The sequence below is a fragment of the Microcaecilia unicolor genome, chromosome 6 (genome assembly GCF_901765095.1).
Source record: "Microcaecilia unicolor chromosome 6, aMicUni1.1, whole genome shotgun sequence".
NCBI classification, from domain to species: Eukaryota; Metazoa; Chordata; class Amphibia; order Gymnophiona; family Siphonopidae; genus Microcaecilia; species Microcaecilia unicolor.
Genome location: NC_044036.1, coordinates 310,724,925 through 310,744,285, shown reverse-complemented (window position 1 = coordinate 310,744,285; position 19,361 = coordinate 310,724,925). Strand labels below are relative to the sequence as shown.

The following is a 19,361-nucleotide window of genomic DNA, read 5'->3' as shown; positions in this document are numbered from 1 at the left end:
GTCACTCAATGAACCTAACAGAATACCATACTGCTGGCCGGTTAAAACACTAGTAAGAGCCTTAGTGGCAAAAGTAAATGTGACCTGAGGCACCAGCACTCGCTCTTATCCTCCTGCTAGGAGAAACTGAAGTCACTGGGCAAGAGTTTTCTGCCTGGAAAAGAAATTGCCTTGAAAGTTGCCAACAGCTGTCCTCGAAAATTCCTAAAATGCTTACCAGAGAGCACTAAAAAGCTACATTTCCTGTTCTCAATCACATATTCTTAAGGAGTTGGAAGAACTTATCAAAACGGATGTGTATAGTTCTTCCAATCACAAAGCAAGATGAGAATAAAAATTAGTATACTAAAAAAAAAAAATCGCCCCCCCCCCCCCCATACGCAACACACGCTTAAATATGAACACACCCCCTCAGACCACGTGCATAGAATCTACACTGCCTGCCAGTGCAAGACTTAAAGGTGTTGGGATGGCATGAGCTCAAGGGTCGAGCCTGCTCTTCAGATAAGAGACTTAAAACTAGTGCAGTACTAACAACCTTACATGAAAAAACTATAGTCCTTATAGCCTACGATACCTTTAAAAGGAAAGACAACAAACCTGAGGCAGTGGGGGAGGGGGGTCGCCAGCCCTGCGCCCAACCAAATTGCATACTTGGGCAAAATATTGGTGGGGGCCTTTCCGCTACCTATACATGGAAATGTAGTAATGAATTGCGACCACTCAGATAAGACCGCACAGGTCATGCATAAGGTTTTAGTTGGCGAGAAGGCAGTCTTTCACCAAAGTATCACAACCTAGCAATATTCCCCATTCAAACTACTACTAAACATTGTACGCAGCGCTGTACAATTTAACAAAGAGACAGTCCCTGCTCAAAGAGCTTACAATCTAACAGTGAACGGTCAGTCCGATAGGAGCAGTCAAATTGGGGCAGTCTGGATTCACTGAACGGTAAGGGTTAGGTGCCGAACGCAGCATTGAAGAGGTGGGCTTTAATCATTTCTATAGCGGTAGTAGGCGTACGCAGCGCTGTACACATTAACAAACCCAAGCGTTTCCTGGAGACTCATTCATTGGAAAGAAAGGCTCAGAGCAGTAAGTTAAAAGTTCTCTCCTTCCTGCCTCTGTCTCCTGGACTATGCAATTAGTCAGACCGGCATACGGGGCTTTCAGCACGTTGCCTGGAGAGAAGCACCAAGCCCTAGATATACTGAACCCGGAAAGCTACCTAATCATCTACTACCCCCACCCACACAACACTACTGTCCCACACGCAGAACCGACAAATCGCAAGACATTCTCCAACAGCTGGAAGGCAGACCTCAACGCGTCCCCCCCAAATCCATCCACACCGCACAGATTAGCAACTGGAATCACATGGAAGAACAAAAGGGAGGAGAAAAGACTCACCGAAACAGCTAAAACAACTGTCTGTGTGACTGTGCAGTATCCAGAGCGTGTGTAACAGGAGAGGGGAAAGAGATAAACCCCACCCACCGGCAGCTCACGTGGTATCAAGTGTTCCCTCAATGATCAAAGGGGCTTTGTGGCTCGGTGAATAAAGCGAGGCCCGCTGGGTAGGAGAGGTGGGCGGGCTGCTTGCAGGGAGCAGCTTTTCCAAAGATAACGAGGAGCGCATGGTGCAAGAAGCACCGGCGAGCAGGATATAGAGAGAGGGGCTTATTTCTCTCCTGCAAAAAAAAAAAAAATCACCACGGTCAGCAATGTTTGATCACTGGTTTGTGCTTGCCTTTGTTAAAACAGAAGAAACATCTATCTAGGGGGTGACTGTTTTCCATGTCCACAGCTTCTGTCAACTTTTGCAAACACAATCTACAAATTTCTTGCATGTAAAACTGAATTGTAAAGGATGCACGGGAGCGAAAGGCTACACTTCCGCCCCTCGAACCTAATAATTGAATTACATTTAATTAGGTTTGCTTAGCAGGGAGCCACAGACAGGAAACTGGTATGGTCTGGCTTAATCCCCCAGATAAACAAAAAAACAAAGAAATGTATTATCATCCAGCAAGAGAGGACGTAAAACTGGTTAAAAGAAAACTGGCCTGGTATCTCCAGACAGCAAAGATAAGAAACATGAACGAATAAATAAAATGAGAAAAATAAACAAAATGAAAGACGCCTTCCCCCTCCCTCCAAAAAAAAAAATCCCTTTGGTTTATAAAAGGTTCAGCGTCTACCCAAGTACCTCGCTGGCTTTCTTTTCCTAAACGTATTGATTTATTTTGAAGGGATATCACGATATTTCCTGCTTCTGTTTAAGAAACAAAATGTCAGAAATAAAACAAAAGAAAGGAAAATACGGTGATACCTTTCTTTACTGGAATAACAATATATTTTTTGACAAGTTTTCAAAGGCAGAACCTTCTTTTTCATATTTGTAATAATAAGTTATTGATGGTGATATTCTGTCTTTTTGTTGTTTGTTTTATTCTTAAGCTCCAGGCTGCAATGGAAACTACTTTTGTTTCCTGGGGTTGGGCTTCTTCCCAATCTCCACAGGAGAGGGTGAGGAGCTATGAAATAGTAATGCTAGCTACTCTGTGCTGTAAACCACCTTGAGCTTTATTTATTTGTTGCATTTGTACCCCACATTTTCCCACCCATTCGCAGGCTCAATGTGGCTTACATAGTACCGTCAAAGGCGTTTGCCCAGTCGGTGGATAACAAATACAAAGTTGTATTGTGATCGTATGAGGTATAAGTGGAGGGTCGGAATGGATGAAGATTGCATGATGTCCTGTTCGATCATAGTCATGCTGTGTTGGTAGGTGAAGAGGGTTACCTGGGGTCATTGGGGTAGGCCTTTTTGAAGAGGTAGGTGTTTAGTGATTTCCTGAAGTTCAAGTGGTCGTGGATTGGACTTGGATAACTTGGTATCTTTGTTATTGTGGCTTTTGTGAACCTAGGACTATGCCAGGGTGGGCAACCATGGTCCTCGAGGGACACAATCCAGTTGGGTTTTAAAGATTTTAACTATGAATATGCATGAGATCTAGTTGTATATAATAGAAGTTGTACATTAAAACAGAGAAAACTGTAGGCAGATAAAGACCATATGGACTATCTAGTCTTCCAATGTATGTCATCTACTCTCCTTATCACTCCCTTACTTGTCTTCAGTAAAGATTTACGCAAGCTGGGCACTAATGGCAACCATGGCTCAAGCATCACGAGCCTTTTCTGCTAAGGTCAAAGTCACCTGCCTGTAAGTGTAACCGGACAATGTTCTCTTTACACCACAGTCCCAGGCTCATTACAGCAAAAAAGAAACAAAAGTCAGGTGGGCGCTGTACATTTTTTTGACTGAAAATCAATCATTGTAGAAATCTTGAAAACCTGACTGGGTTGTGGCCCTCGAGGATTATGAAATCTAGACCCTGCATTCATCACCTTTTGTTTAGAGCATAGCTAAAATCCTGAGGTTCACAGTAGCTGTAGCAGTAGAGCAGGTATTGGCTATCACAAGTCACCAATGGGAGGTGGGAATGTGAATGAAACTGGAGGGAGGAAATGGGCTTGGAGGCCCAGATGGGGCAAGATTGGGCTGGTTAATAGTACCTTTGTCATCCCCAGATTGGAACAGGTGTCTAGGTGTCGTCGTTGATGATACATTGAAACTTTCCACTTGGTGTGCTGCGGCAGCTAAGAAAGCAAATAGAATGTTAGGCATTATTAGAAATCAAACAAAATTATTAGGTATTATATTAATGTTAGGTATTATTAGGAAAGGAATGGAAGCAAAAATGAGGACATTATAATGCCTTTGGATCTCTCCATGGTGCGACTGCACCTCGAATATTGTGTTTTCTGGTCACCGCATCTCAAAAAAGATATTAGAAAAGGTGCAGAGAAGGGTGACGTAAATGATAGAGGGGATGGGACAACTTCCCTATGAGGAAAAGCTAAAGTGGCTAGGGCTCTTCAACTTGGAGAAAAGACGGTTGAGGGGAGATATGATAGAGGTCTATAAAATATTGAGTAGAGTGGAAAGGGTAGACGTGAAGTGTCTGTTTACTCTTTCCAAAAATACTAGGACTAGGAGGCATTCAATGAAGTTACAAAGTAGTTAATTTAAAACGAATCGGAGAAATATTTCTTCACTCAACATGTAATTCAACTCTGGAATTCGTTGCCAGAGAATGTGGTAAAGGTGGTTAGCATAGCAGGGTTTAAAAAAGGATTGCTCGGCTTCCTAAAGGAAAAGTTCATAGACCATTATTAAAATGGACTTGGGGAAAATCCACTGTTTATTTCTAGGATAAGCAGCATAAAATGTTTTGTACTTTTTGGGATCTTGGCAGGTATTTGTGACCTGGATTGGCCACTGTTGGAAACAGGATGCTGGGCTTGATAGACCTTTGGTCTGTCCCAGTATGGCAATACTTATGTACTTAAAGGGCTTTTTTTCTGCCGGTATGGTATACCGGCACCTTTTTTTCCCTGGCGAGTCCTGCACCCTTCCATTCACTCCCCTTACTTTTTTAAGGACTCGGCAGCGTGAACGGTGCAGCAGTTGAGAGAGGCTGGCAGCATCGGAACTTCCCTCTGTGAGTCCTGCCTATGCAGAAACAGGAAGTTGAAACAAAGTAGGCGGGACTCGCAGAAGGAAGCTCCGACGCTGCCAGCCTTTCTTTATCGCTTCACTGGCTGGCAGGCAGTGGAGAAGGAGGATGGGCTGGGGGAAGAAGAATCGTTGGACATGGATGAGAGGGGAGGGCAGGGAAGAGAGAATTGCTGGACATGGGGTGGAGGGCAGGGGAGAGAGGAGAATCGCTGGACATGGATGGGAGGAGAGGGCAGGGGACAGAGGAGAATCGCTGGACATGGATGGGAGGGGAGGGCAGGGGAGAGAGGAGAAATGCTGGAAATGGATCGATCGAGAGGAAAGCAGGAAATAGAGGAGAATTGCTGGACTTGGATGGATGGAGGGGTTGGCGGGGAGAGAGGAGAAATGCTGGACTTGGATGGAGGAGAGGGGAGAGAGAATTATTGCTTTATATGGATACAGGGGAGGGAAGAGAGAGGAGAAATGCTGGACATGGATGGAGGAGAGGAAAGAAAAAAGAGGAAGATGCACATCGATGGAGATGAGGGAAAGGGAAGAGAGGAGAAAAACTGCACATGGATGGAGAAAATAGGCAAAAGCTGGATCCACGTTATACCTCCTCCAGTCAATTCCACGGAGGAGGACCCAGCTTTTACTTATGGCAAGAAATGAAGAAGAAAGGAGGAAAGTAAAGAAATAAATGGAAAGGAAGCCCTGGAAGGTGAGAGCAGCAGAATCAGAGACTGTGACCAATGTGGATAGAAAAACAAAGTCACCAGACAACAAAGGTAGAAAAAAATCATTTTATTTTCATTTTAGTGTTTGGAATATGTCCAATTTGAGAATTTACATCTGCTGTCTTATTTTGCACTGGGTAACAGCTTACAGAAATTATTTATAATGAAATAAAATCACGTTATTTTTTTCTCCTATACTAGTATAATAATTTCAATGATGTCTGTTTATATGCGCCATGGCTGGTATAAGGGGTGTTGCTAATGTGGGTTTGGCTATAATAGGGGTGGGGCCATTTGTGGTGATCCCTGGCCATAATGAGTACCGGCACCTTTTTTTCTACAAAAAAAAGCACTGTGTATTTATGAATGAAAAGTTTGCTTTTGCTTTTGACTGATTATTTGTGCTTTTGAGGCGGCAACCCTATTCGTCAAGAGCTGCAAACTATCATGAACAAGCATGAGATGTATTTGCATACAGTGGGAGGCATGCATGTAATATTCAGTATTGATATCTTGAAAACCCCAACCATTTTCTGCACTCAAGTTGCCTTAGATAGCTGCATTACAAATGCAGCCTGAATATTTATTTATTTAGATTTTTGCTCACACCTTTTTCAGTAGTAGCTCAAGGTGAGTTACATCAGGTACCCTGGATAGTTCTCTGTCCAGGAGGGCTCACAATCTAAGTTTGTACGAATAGAGCCTGAAGGTTTGCAACTGGCACTACAGCACATGATTTTCAGATTTATGCTAATTCATCCCTTCTGTACATGTACTAACCTGTGTTTAACAGGATGTTCACTCAGTTTGTGTGATCAAAGACTGAAAACCTGAGCTCAAATGAGTTCCACTAAATTCCGAAACCTGCCCATAACCGAAGTCTCCTGCAGTGTGTGTTGGCTACTAAAACACAAGATAAAGAGGAGAAACAGGAAGAGGAGAGGGAGGTGGAAGGAACGGGAGATGACCTTCATTCAATCATTGCTAGTTTGACCAACATTGCCCGTTTGTTAACCCTGCATGGAGCCTGCTACTAGCACAGTGAAGCAGCAAGGGAATTGTTCCAGGGCACCAGGGTAGGACAGTGTTAAGCTGCAGGGCTTCCTACTCTTCTGTAGCCAACAGGAGGGTCTAGGAAACGCAGAGAAACAGGTCCCTGGCAGAGCAAACCAGTGACCTTGTTCCTATGAACTTAGGGGTAGATGCATCAAGCAAACGTAAAAAAATCAGAAACGTAAAAACCTTTACCGAATCTCAAATAACGAAGCATGCTCCAAAAACACAGCCCCAAAAAGTTTGGTGCGGTATTGGAAAGAACGATGCACTAATCCCCGTCGGTAATCGGCTCGTAAAGCATGCGCAAAGCATGCTTTTTCTTCCTGTGTCCGCCCTCCTCTGACGTCAGTTATCTACGTAGATAACTGACGTCAGAGGAGGGCGGACACAGGAAGAAAAAGGAAACATCGGAGGAGACAGAAGAGCTGAAGAATAGCTGATCCATCCTGTGCAGCGCCTTCAAACATAGGTGAGAGGCGCTGCACCGGCCATTATGGTGGAGGGGGGGTCCGGTGGGGGGGGGGGGAACGGCGGGGACGAAATCGGGGGGGGGGGGGGGGGGCGGGGCACGGAGGTGGAGGAGGGCAGGAGGCGGAGCATTGCCGACTAAAGAAGAGAGACACAGGAAGGGAGGGGGAGCCCAGCAACTGCAAAGGTTTCATTTTTAAAAGCTTTTATTTCACAAACGGAGCAGCAGGGAGCAGTTTCCTTTTATTATTGTAGGCACAGGGAAGCAGGGAGCCACTTTTTCTTTTAAAACATGCCAGCAATTTGGTTTTTCAGGCTTTAACGACAGGTCTGAGCTGACGTTAAATTTCTGGTGGTAAGTGAATCGTTGCTATCGTCGGTATGGTTAGTGCATTCTGAATTGTCTACATTTCAATGGTAGTTTCTCATTTGCATTCCAGTTTCGTTAGCTGCTACTACCGTCGAAAAATAGGCTTTAGTGCATGGAAAGGATAGGAAATTCTTCCTTAAGGGCTCATTTAACGATGAAAAACGTTTAGTGCATCTGGCCCTTAATGAGAAGCAGGACTTTAGTCAATGCTGCATTTACAAATTGTCAATGGTAGTAGCATCAGTGTAACTGTAACCCCCCCCCCCCCCCCCCCCCCAATATCAGGCTTGAACAAAGGGGCACATCAGGGAGCTGCTGAGGTATCAGGTAATCACTTCCCTCTGGCTGGGGAGAAAGACCTGTTCAAAGCCTTTAGGATTTGTAAAACACTCTTAGGATGCAAAAGCAAAGATGTTTACACTACAGTTTGATTTTGTTCCAAAATGAAACAAAAAAAAAAAAGACTGAGATACATGTTGAATTGTAATCAACTAACAGACAGCACATGTCCTGCAAGCTCTGTGCGTAATGGAAATCCAGAGAGCTACATACAGAACACAGGAGCCTCACATGACTCCAAAGCCTACTATCAGGCTACTTTATGGAATGCCTTTTGTGAGGTCCTTATTGTTTGCTGAATCAGCCTGATGCTGGTCTCCTCTTGCACTTTAACCCTCTGGTAGTTTCCTAGGCAGCAGAATCAATCTAGAAGTTCTCTGAACACAATTCGCTCTGGTAGACGAAAATGATAAAGGGGATGGGACGATTCCCCTATGAGGAAAGGCTAAAGCGGGCTGGGGCTCTTCAGCTTGGAGAAAAGACGGCTGAGAGCATGGGAGGCAACTTTTCAAAATTATTGGGGGTGCTAAGCCCAATGGAAATAACCCCTCCCTGGACATATACAAGGAATTTTCTCAACATTGTCAAAATTATTGGGGGTGCTAAGTCCAATGGAAATAACCCCTCCCTGCACATATACCAGGAATTTTCTCAACATTGGGGGTGCTCAAGCACCCACAGAGCCGGCTCCTATGGCTGAGAGGAGATATGATAGTGGTCTATAAACTATTGAGTGGAGTGGAACAGGTAGATGTGAAGTGTCTGTTTACGCTTTCCAAAAATACTAGGACTAGGGGGCATGCGATGAAGCTACAAAATAGTACATTTCAAACAAATTGGAGAACATTTTTCTTCACTCAACGTGTAATTCAACTCTGGAATTCGTTGCCAGAGAGTGTGATAAAGGCAGTTAGCTTAGCAGAGTTTTAAAAAGGTTTGGACGGCTTCCTAAAGGAAAAGGCCATACACCATTATTAAATAGAACTTGGGGAAAATCCACTATTTCTGGGATAAACAGCATAACATGTTTTGTACTTTTTTGGGATCTTGCCAGGCATTTACGACCTGCATTGGCCACTGTTGGAAACATGATGCTGGGCAAGAGTTTGAATTCCCAGTTGTCTCATTTAAACTGCTCAACCAGATTGGGTTGGTCCTCCACTCCTGTGGACATTTGCCTTCTCTAACTCGCCTCCTCTGCCCCCTTCACATAGGGTTACCATATTTGCCCTAAGGAAAAAGTGGACACATGCCCTGCCCCTGTAACACCCCCACCCCGTCACTTCAACCCCCTCCCAAAGAAAGCCAGATTCCCTCCCTCTCCTCTCCCCAATTTTCCAGCTTCCCTCCACCCACATGACTCCATTCACTACCCCTCCCCTCCTGTACCTTATCGTAGTGCCCTGGTGGTCTAGTGGTCTCTTTGGAGCAGGAAGAGCCCCCTCTTTCCTGCCTGGGGCGTCTGTAGACCTCTCTTGCTCCTGGTGCCGATTCTAGATGGCTGCTGAGGGGAGGGTAGAACATCTGCCTGCCCATCCGCCAGCCTGCCCATTCACAAATCCGGACAAATGGGCAGGCTGGCAAAACCCGCCTGGATGCCCGGCCGTGTCCTCAAAAAGAGGACATGTCCGGGTAAAACCGGACGTATGGTAGCCCTACTCTCACACCTTCCACAAGCATGGGGAGAGAGCGTGTGTGAGAGGGCCAGGAGTGTTACCCTGGGCTGGTCATTTGAAGTGACAGAACAGTCTCTACCTTCTCTGCCTTTGCTTCCCTATCTCCTCGTACCATTTCCTCTACCTATCCTGAATGACTCTATGAAGCTCAGGTTCTATGTGATTGATTAATGTTGTCCTATCTAGTTTTTGGGATTCCTTTCACTATCCTGTGTTTTGTTGACTGTAAACCTCTGTGACTTGCTTATAGATATTGTGGTATATTAAGTGTTCCCAATACACATAAACATTATCGAGTCCCCAGTAACCATGTTGGCCATCAGCTGTCCAGACCTGCCTGCCAGCCTCTCCTAATTCAGCTGCAGTTCACATTTCCTGAAGATTTGTCCTGCTCCTGAAGATATATCCACCTTTTTATAACCCATAGATCTAGATAATTCCCAAAAAAGAGCAAGAAACCCCTGAGATAGGCTTTCCCTCACAAGGATTCTAATCATGGTTTCTGCTAGAAACCTCTCTTGGCTGCAACACTCAGATACAGAAAAATCCACCTGTGGATACTTTTACACGCAGAAAGGGTGGCGATTTTCAAATAGCCCTTTTACTTTGATTATTTAGGGGGGGGGGGGAGGCCAAGGGGTGTACAGGTTAATTGGAAGGGATGCAAGGATGAACAAGGTTTGCCTAGGTGCCTCATATCTTTGCAGTGGTTCTGCCTGGGAACCAACTTTTGAAGGCCATTGAGAATGGTCAACTCAACAAAAGACAACTGGACGCATCAATGGGATTTCCTCATTACTAGGGATGATGAAGCACCCACAGCATCCATGGATGATATATCCACGGATGATATGTATGTCTCTGTGATGCTGATCTTATGTTGTGGACTAGTTCAGAAGAAAGTGCCCCGAACTTTCTGTGGCTTTGGTTTTACTTCATCTCAAAGCCCTCAGGCACCACCCACTGGGGTGCATTTGACTGCCACCAACACCTCTTCTAGGAAGGGATCTTCAGAGCCCCTTACACAAAGACCCAAAATATGAACAACATTAGCTGCCAAACTTAACCATCAGAACACACGATCCACCAAATTCTAGAAATGGCGTCTAAAGTTGGACGCAAATGCACGCCTAGTTATAGAATACAGTCAGTTATATGCGTAACCTAATTAGCTAATTGGTGCTAAAGTGGCACTTAATTAGAGCTAAGTACTGGTGTTAACAATCAGTAATTAACAGTTGTGCGTAAATTGTACCTGCTGTACAATGGCGGTTAATAAATCCCATTAAATAAATAAAACATGCAAACCCCAGACACTGAGTAAGCGGGGCGTGCCTGGTAAGAGCTAAACCTTAGGCTGACGGTGCCCATGTTGAGTAGGTTTATATACTATTCCTTCTGTAGCACCCTGTTAAAATATCACTACTCTGTAAGAAATCTGCAGGTTTGCTGGTAGATGCTTCTGTAATTCTGTTTTTCTCAATGTGGAAACTCAAACGCATAAAACCATTCTTCCCAAGGGAAATATTTTGTAACCTGGTACAGTCCATGGTATTAAGCCACGCAGATTACTGTAATGGAATCTATGCTGGATGCAAGGATCAAATCATAAAGAAACTTCAGACCGCCCAAAATACAGCAGCCAGGCTTATATTTGGAAAAACATGTTTTGACCGCGCCAAACCACTCAGAGAAAAATTGCACTGGCTACCAATCAAAGAACGCATCACTTTCAAAATCTGCACGACTGTTCAGAAAATTATTTACGGCGAGGCACTGGGATACATGACAGACCTCATTGACCTGCCAACCAGAAACTCCACAAAATCTGCACGATCATATCTAAACCTCCACTACCCAAACAGCAAAGGACTCAAATACAAATCCACCTATGCAACCAGCTTTTCCTACCTAAGCGCACAACTTTGGAACGCATTGACAAAAGCAGTAGAAACTATGCTCGACCACCTACATTTTCGGAAAGCACTAAAGACACACCTTTTCAGAAGAGCATACCCCACCGACCCAACATAAAAAATACCTGGACACTTGCGACACAACATAACCAAAGACTGAAATGGACATTACCTGACTCTTCTTCCCCCGTTCCTTCTCTAAGTTCCCCCCAACTGTTTCCTACCCTACATATACCTCATTATACCACAATATCACTTTGTATTCATTCATACTATGTATTTGTTCAAACCGTAATCGGCTAACACCGATAACGGTTATATGTAAGCCACATTGAGCCTGCAGAAGGTGGGAAAATGTGGGATACAAATGTAACAAATAATATATCTGACTTACACCCCTGTTCTGTTAACTGAGCTTCTAACTTCTCTTGCTCGCAACTCCAAAGGGGGTGAGGCCTTGGACATGGGTGGGTCAGGGGCGTTCCCAGGATTTAGGCTCCATGTTTTAGAATAATGTTATTTATGCAATCAACTGCCATTAGTTAGATGCCTGCACTTATTACACCAGCTTTAGGCAGGTGTAACTGCTAATACCCAAAGTTAGGTGCGAGCTGCACTACTACTACTACTTAGCATTTCTATAGCGCTACTAGGGTTACGCAGCGCTGTACAAGTTAAAACATGGGGAAGGACAGTCCCTGCTCGAGAGCTTACAATCTAAAGGTAACAAACTATGTAGTCAGTGTATCATGAATGGGGAAGGTGGTTAGGCGCCAAAAGCAAGGGAGAAGAGATGGGTTTTGAGTAAGGACTTAAAAATGGGCAGGGAGGGCGCATGGCGTATGGCCTTGGGGAGTCTGTTCCAGGCATAAGGTGATGCGAGGCAGAAGGGACGGAGTCTGGAGTTAGCGGTGGTGGAGGAGGGTACAGATAGGAGTGATTTGTCCTGAGAGCGGAGGTTACGGATGGGGACATAGGGGGAGAGGAGGGTAGAGAGGTAATGGGGGGCTGCAGATTGAGTGCATTTGAAGGTCAATAGGAGAAGCTTAAACTGCACGCTAAGCCAGTAATTTGTAAAGATTGTTCCGCGCAGAGCACCCTTTGCAGAATACTGGCTTAGCACAGTTCTTCCTGGCGCCTACCTTTGGGCGCCATTTACTAAATCTACCCCAATGAGCTTGTTAATAGATAATACAGCCTACGTTCAAGAGCTAGTATGATTTATTTCAATAGAATCTCTACCACACAATGCTATACAGGTACACATAAAAGAAAGCTCCTGCCCCATGGAGCTTCAACTCTAGTCAACTCTAGTCAAGGCACAGAGAGCAGACAAGTAGAACTAAACTTGAAGGCAATAGAGAATGAAAGGCCAGTTTCCTCAGGCTAAGGTCTGAACCTTAATGGCCATAAGTTTATGATGCCATTCGTTCCCACTCAGCAGCTGTAGTCAACACAACTGGCTTGTCTAAATGTATTCATTGTATTCCTTATCTTTTGAAGAAATATTATATGTTTTGCTGATTAGGCATCTCAGTTCCACAAATTGTTTGCAGGGAAGATCTAACCACACATGGTTTGGTTTATGTTAAGATTAGGCCTATCTGATTTGTTCCACGTGTGTGTGTGTGTGTTACTCAGTGCGTTTTTTTCTAGTGTAAAAGGTGCCGGTACACAAATGCCAGGCCACCTTTCAGGGGTGGGATGATCACTGAGGGACCCACCCCACAATGGCCAGGCACCAGTCTCAGAATCTATGACAAGGCAGAATTGGTGTGTAGGGCCTGAACTCTTTCATTCAAACTTGGGGACCATGGGTCAATTTTAGCAGACAATGGAAAAGGTGCCGGTACTCAGTACCCCCAAGTACCCCCTCAAAAAAAGCCCTGGTGTTACTTAAGGCAGTAAGGATTGTATGAACCTTTATAAATTTGTCCACTACAAGGTTAATTTTATAATAAACTGCAGAGGTTAATAGGGCAGGAGGATGCCTATTTAAAAAACTCTATTTTATAAAGACACATAGGTGCCTATGGTGCTCATTTTCAAAGCACATAGACATACAAAGTTACATAGAGGCGTATTTTCAAATGAGCCCCATAGTAACCTATGTAACTTTGTAAGTCTACGTGCTTTCAAAATGAGCCTCAGTACAAATTCTGCAGAGGCACTGGCCGATATTCAGCCTACTGGAGGCAAGCCGGCTAAGTCCGAATTCGGTGCTAAGCTCGGACGGTCAATACTGGGCTGTTTCCAGTGATCAGCACTGAATATCGGGGGGTTTTGGGCAGTTTAAACTTAACCAGCTATATCAATACTTAGCGCTGACCGGTGAGGTTTATAGAGACCAAAGATAGGACCGCTAAGCTTAACCGGCAAAGTGCTGAATATTTGCAGCTAGCTGGTTATATTGCACGATATAGCCGGTTAACCGCTATCCGTGGGATTCTATACAGCGCGACATAAGTTGCACACACACATCCAGTCAAATTCTGAATTTGCACACGCAACTTAATTAGTCAACAAGCCAATCAGCACCAATAACTGCCACTTAACAAGCAATTATTGGCACTAATTGACAATTAGAATTTACATGTAGAACTGTATTCTATAACGTGATGCGTGTAAATTCTAAGTCACATAGTTGAACAGGAGGCATGGCCATGGGAGTGGAACGGGCGGGTCGTGGGTACTTTTAAAATCTATGCACGTGGTTAGAGAATAAACCCAGTCTGCATGTAATTTAGGCATCGGCGTTTACACCGTTGTACTTGGTGCAACTATCCCATGACTAAATTTAGTGATGTGGATGGGTGCTCAGCGTATTCCATAAACCGCATAGAAATTTAGACTTATTCTATAAAGTAGGCCTAAGTTTAGGTGTACTTTGTAGCAGGGGCATAGCCAGACTTGGGCAGGAGGGGGGGCCCCAACCCCCACCAGCCGAAGTCATCCTCAGCCAGTCTCCGTGGACGTCAGGACGATTCACACAGAAACAGAATCCTAGACTTCCACAGCAGCTGCAGCAGCGTGCTGGGCCGGAGACCGGCTGAAGAGGACTTCGGCTGGCGGGGGTTGGGGACTCCTGCCAGCACAGGTACCCGATGGCGACGGGAAGGGGGGATCGAAAGGGTCGGCGGGGGCCGAGGCCATAGCCCCACGTAGCTATGCCCCTGCTTTATAGGTGTATTTCATTTCGGTGCCAATTATTTAAGCATCATATATAGAATCTAGTCCTTTGCGCTAACTGTGAATATTCAGTGGAGATAACTGGCTATTTCGTGCTGAATATTGACCAGACTGTGCCTAAACTGGGAGCAGGCACAAATTTTATTTTGTTATAAGGGGTGTTTTACTAAAGCTTAGCTGGAGTTATCTCCAGCAGAGCCCATTTTATTCCTATGGGCCCTGCTGCTGCTAACTTGAGCTAAGCTTAGACCCTTTTTCCTGAAGCTTAGTAAAAGGATCCCTAAATGTACTCAGGTGGGCAGGAGGGGGTCTGGGGAATCTGGAGGGTTCCAGGGGGTCAGGGTGTTGTTGGTGGTGGGGGAAATCTGGGGTTGTCTCTGAGGTCGGGGGTAGGAGGTCCACTAGACTACCAGGGATTTGTGGAGGGGGAGGGAGGAGGGAACTGGGGACATTTCTGGGAGTGGGTCCCTTCCGAGGTTGGAGATGGGGGATCAGGATCTTTGATTTCTGCTGAAACTAAATCTGCGACTGAAATTGGCTGCTTGGTTTTGGCAGAAGGAGAAACTGTAAACAAAACTGCCTCCTCCTTCCCGATCAAAAATAGTCCTCTTCCTGAGCCCACCTGCCTGGTGGCAACCCCTCTCTCCCTGCCCCCCATCCCATCTGAGCACCCATAAGCTGTCCCCAGGCCTACTTTAGGAAGTCCTAGAGGTCTAGTGGCTTCTTTGGGGGCAGGAACGAACTCCACTCGTTCCTGCTCCTATACAACTCCATGCTTGTTCCAGTCACAAAATGGCTGCTGGATCTTTCTGCGGGAGTCTTGTGAGAGTGCCTTGGGAAGCCTTGGCAGCCATTGCGTTGGAGCAGCAGCACAAAACAGGAACGAGTGTGGTTCGTTCTTGCCCCTGAAGAGGCCACTAGACCACCAGGGCTTCCTAAGGGTAGGCCAAGGAAGGGCCTAAAGGTGGTTGGGTGGGATGGGGTAGATGTGTTCCAGGTCTCAGCCATGTCCACTGAAACCTGAACCTAGGGTTACCATTTTTTGTCCTTAAAAAAAGGGGGTCCATGCCCCGCCCCATTTCACGCCCTCTCCCCGCCCCTTTCCACACCTCACCCCACCCCTTTCCACACCTCAGCCCGCCCCTTGTCGCACCTCGCCCCGCCCCCCTGTCGCATTTTCCCCTCCCCCCGGCCCCGTCACCACCTCTCCCCTTACTCACGATCTTCCCTGGTGGTCTAGTGACTTCGAGGCAGGAAAGAGCCCCCTCTTTCCTGCCCGGCGCGCTGCTCTGCATCTTGTATGCTGCCTGTGACGGTCTCGACAAGATTCAAAATGACCGCCGAGAATTGAAGCGGCCTCGAGACTTCAGTTCTCGGCGGCCATTTTGAATCTCGCCGAGACCGTCACAGGCAGCATACAGGATGCAGAGCAGCGCGCCGGGCAGGAAAGAGGGGGCTCTTTCCTGCCCCGAAGTCACTAGACCACCAGAGAAGATCGTGAGTAAGGGGAGGGGAGGTCCGCCGCACGCACGTCAGCCCGCCCATTTGTCCAGAAATCCGGACAAATGGGCAGGCTGGCCAAAACCTGTCCGGACGCCCGGACATGTCCTCAAAAAGATGACATGTCTGAGTAAATCCGGACGTATGGTAACCCTACCTGAACCAGGATTTTGGTCTGGTTTCTGTGCTGAATCCAAAACTGAAACCGAAATTTGTCCAGCCTCTAGGGGATAGGGGCATGGGAGTTCCTTTTGAGGGAATCGGGGGATCGCAGTCCACAAGACTACCATGGATTTTTTTTGGGGGGGAGGGGCTTTTTTTTAATGTTTCCCTTCACAGGAAGGGAGCCTTTATTTGCAAATGGCTGCACACCACTGCAGCAATGTATACTTTTTATTTTCTGATAGTGCATATTTTTTAACATGGCGGTAATTTGCATGCCAATAGTTTACTGCATCGATGAGCAAAATTTGTGCATTCAGTTGCATTAAAAGTCATGCACTATGCCACTGGCACACAGTTCTACACACGTTTTCTGTATCAGCTCCTCTGACAGGAGCATTTTATTTTCAGATTTATGCATGTGTGCAGACTGCGGATGCATCCCAGAGAGCATGCTTCTTTTCTTTGGTACAGAATAGTGTTCTGCTGCAGGAGGGCAGAAGCCCAAGGCTGCATGGGACAGACAGAATAACACATGGCACTAGAATGAAATCTAATCTCCAAATAAAAGAACTGCTGAGCCCAGGCTTTTGTTGCTTATCTGCTCCCTAGGCCTTCCTCCCTCCCCTTCTTTTGGGTTTTTCAACTAAAGGAAGGGGAGGTGCTAAAAAAAAATCTAAAGGATCTGACAGGCTCTGGGCTATGTCAGTTTAAACACCAGGTACAATGACCTCAGTACCGCTGGGCTCCATGTGGATAAACAAGACCTTGAATAATCCTAGTTTTAAGACCTCCGGTTATTTTGTTTTGAACAGTAATTGTTGCTCTTAAATCTGCCAAACGGTTTTCTGTAAAGAGAGTCCTTTATTGTAAGGCAGGCTTAATAAAGAGAGCTTTACACCAGAAGGCAATTGGTTTTCCTTCCAGCTGTTTTCAGTATTTCCTTTGACTGTTTCAGCTCACAAATTTAAAAGCCATTTACATGAGTAAATAGAGATTTATCTGCATAAATGACCTGCCTCTAGGCTGCCCTGTCTCTACAGAGCTGAAAAGACATGTATTGTTCCACAGGGTACATCACTGTAGACAATCCTAGGGCTGTATGTAGATTGGGGGACGGAGGCATGTGGATTGCCTTTTCACTACTATGGGGTAATTTTTAGATATTTTTTTTTCCACATGTGAAGCATGTTTTCAAAAATTATAGTAACATAGTAATATAGTAGATGACGGCAGAAAAAGACCTGCACGGTCCATCCAGTCTGCCCAAAAAGATAAATTCATATGTGCTACTTTATTTGTATTGTCCTCTTCAGGGCACAGACCGTATAAGTCTGGCCAGCCCTATCCCCGCCTCCCAAGGATGGCATTTGATTAGTTAAGCGTAAGTTGAACGTCTTAATTTCCTTGTACTTAATGTGAATTGTTAAGAAGAAATTTTGTTTTAATCATGCTAAATTTTTGTATTTGATTTTTTATTTTTGTGTGGCTTTTTATATTTTATTATATACAGTATGTATGATGTAAGTTATTTAGGACACGTACAAGAAAATGCAGCAAATGGGTTTTTTTTTCATTTGGAAAATGGCTGTTTTAAAATTGTGTGTGGGTATATATATGCAAAAAGGAGGTGTGCCAAAGTGGCATTTGACATGCGTAGGTCATTACCGCCCAGATTCTTTACCGCTAGGTCAATGGCTGGTGGTACAGTCTCAGACCCAAATGGACGTGCGGCAATTTTGATTTTGCCTCGCATCGATTTTCGGCAAAAAAGGCCTTTTTTTACAGGCGCACTAAAAAATGGATCAATGCGCGCCCAAAACCCACACCTACACTACCGCAAGCCATTTTTCAGTGCGCCTTTGTAAAAGGGGAAATAGGACTTGATATACCACCTTTCTGAGGTTTTTGCAACTACTTTCAAAGCGGTTTACATATATTCAGGTACTTATTTTGTACCAGGAGCAATGGAAGGTTAAGTGACTTGCCTAGAGTCACAAGGAGCTGCTATATAATAATTATAAAGGATCCCTCTATAACTATTATATAGAGTAAATGCATACATTTCTTAGGAACACATATAAATATGTGTGTGAGGATCTGTTTGTTATTGGAGCTGGTTCTGCGAGCCTATTTTATAAAGACACATAGAGGCATATTTTCAAAGCACTTAGCCTTCCAAAGTTCCATAGGTTTCTATGGAACTTTGGAAGGCTAAGTGCTTTGAAAATATGCCTGATAGAGGTGTATTTTCAAAGCACTTAGACTTGCAAAGTTACATGGAGGGGCATAATCGAACGGGGCGCCCAAGTTTTCCTGAGGGCGTCCTCACAAGACGTCCCCGTGAAGGGGCAGGGAATTATCGAAACAAGATGGGCGTCCATCTTTCGTTTCGATAATACAGTCGGGGACGCCCAAATCTCAACATTTAGGTTGACCTTAGAGATAGTTGTCCCCGGTTTTCGGCGATAATGGAAACCGAGGATGCCCATCTCAGAAACGACCAAATCCGAGCCCTTTGGTCATGGGAGGAGCCAGCATTCGTAGTGCACTGGTTCACCTCACATGCCAGGACACCGACCGGGCACCCTAGGGGGCACTGCAGTGGACTTCAGAAATTGCTCCCAGGTACATAGCTCCCTTACCTTGTGTGCTGAGCCCCCCAAAACCCACTCCCAACAACTGTACAACACTACCACAGCCCTAAGGGGTGAAGGCGGGCACCTACATGTGAGTACAGTGGGTTTCTGGTGGGTTTTGAAGGGCTCACATTTACCACCACAAGTATAACAGGTAGGGGGGGGGGTGGGCCTGGGTCCGCCTGCCTGAAGTGCACTGCAGTACCCTCTAAAACTGCTGTAATGGAGCTGGGTATGACATTTGAGGCTGGCAAAAAATATTTTTAACGTTTTTTTTTTAGGGTGGGAGGGAGTTAGTGACCACTGGGGAGAGTAAGGGGAGGTCATCCCCGATTCCCTCTGGTGGTCAGTTCGGGCACATTTTTGAGGCTTGGTCGCAAGAAATAATGGACCAAGTAAAGTCGCCCAAGTGTTCGCCAGGGACACCCTTCTTTTTTCCATTATCGGCCGAGGACGCCCATGTGTTAAGCATGCCCCAGTCCCGCCTTCGCTACGCTTCCGACACACCCCTGGGAACTTTGGTCGTCCCCGCGATGGAAAGCAGTTGGGGACACCCAAAATCGACTTTCGGTTATGCCGATTTGGGCGACCCTGTGAGGAGGACGCCCATCTTCTGATTTGTATCGAAAGATGGGCGATCTTCTCTTTCGAAAATAAGCCTGATAGTAACCTATGGAATTTTGTAAGTCTAAGTGCTTTGAAAATGAGACCTATAGGCTCCCTTATGCAGTCTTTC

The 19,361-nt window shown here is 45.5% G+C and overlaps 1 protein-coding gene across 3 annotated transcripts in view; it reads right to left on the bottom strand.

The window, feature by feature from the left end:
- The window catches only part of SEPTIN9 (septin 9), a 460,073-nt gene that overhangs the window by 118,750 nt on the left and 321,962 nt on the right, over window positions 1–19,361 (bottom strand). The window contains exon 1 of one of the 3 annotated variants that reach the window (XM_030208141.1): window positions 1,414–1,519. The exons of the other annotated variants lie outside the window; for them this stretch is intronic. The gene's annotated coding sequence lies outside the window, so the exon portion shown is untranslated. Of the gene's footprint in view, window positions 1–1,413; window positions 1,520–19,361 lie in introns of those variants that run through there. 3 annotated transcript variants of the gene reach the window in all.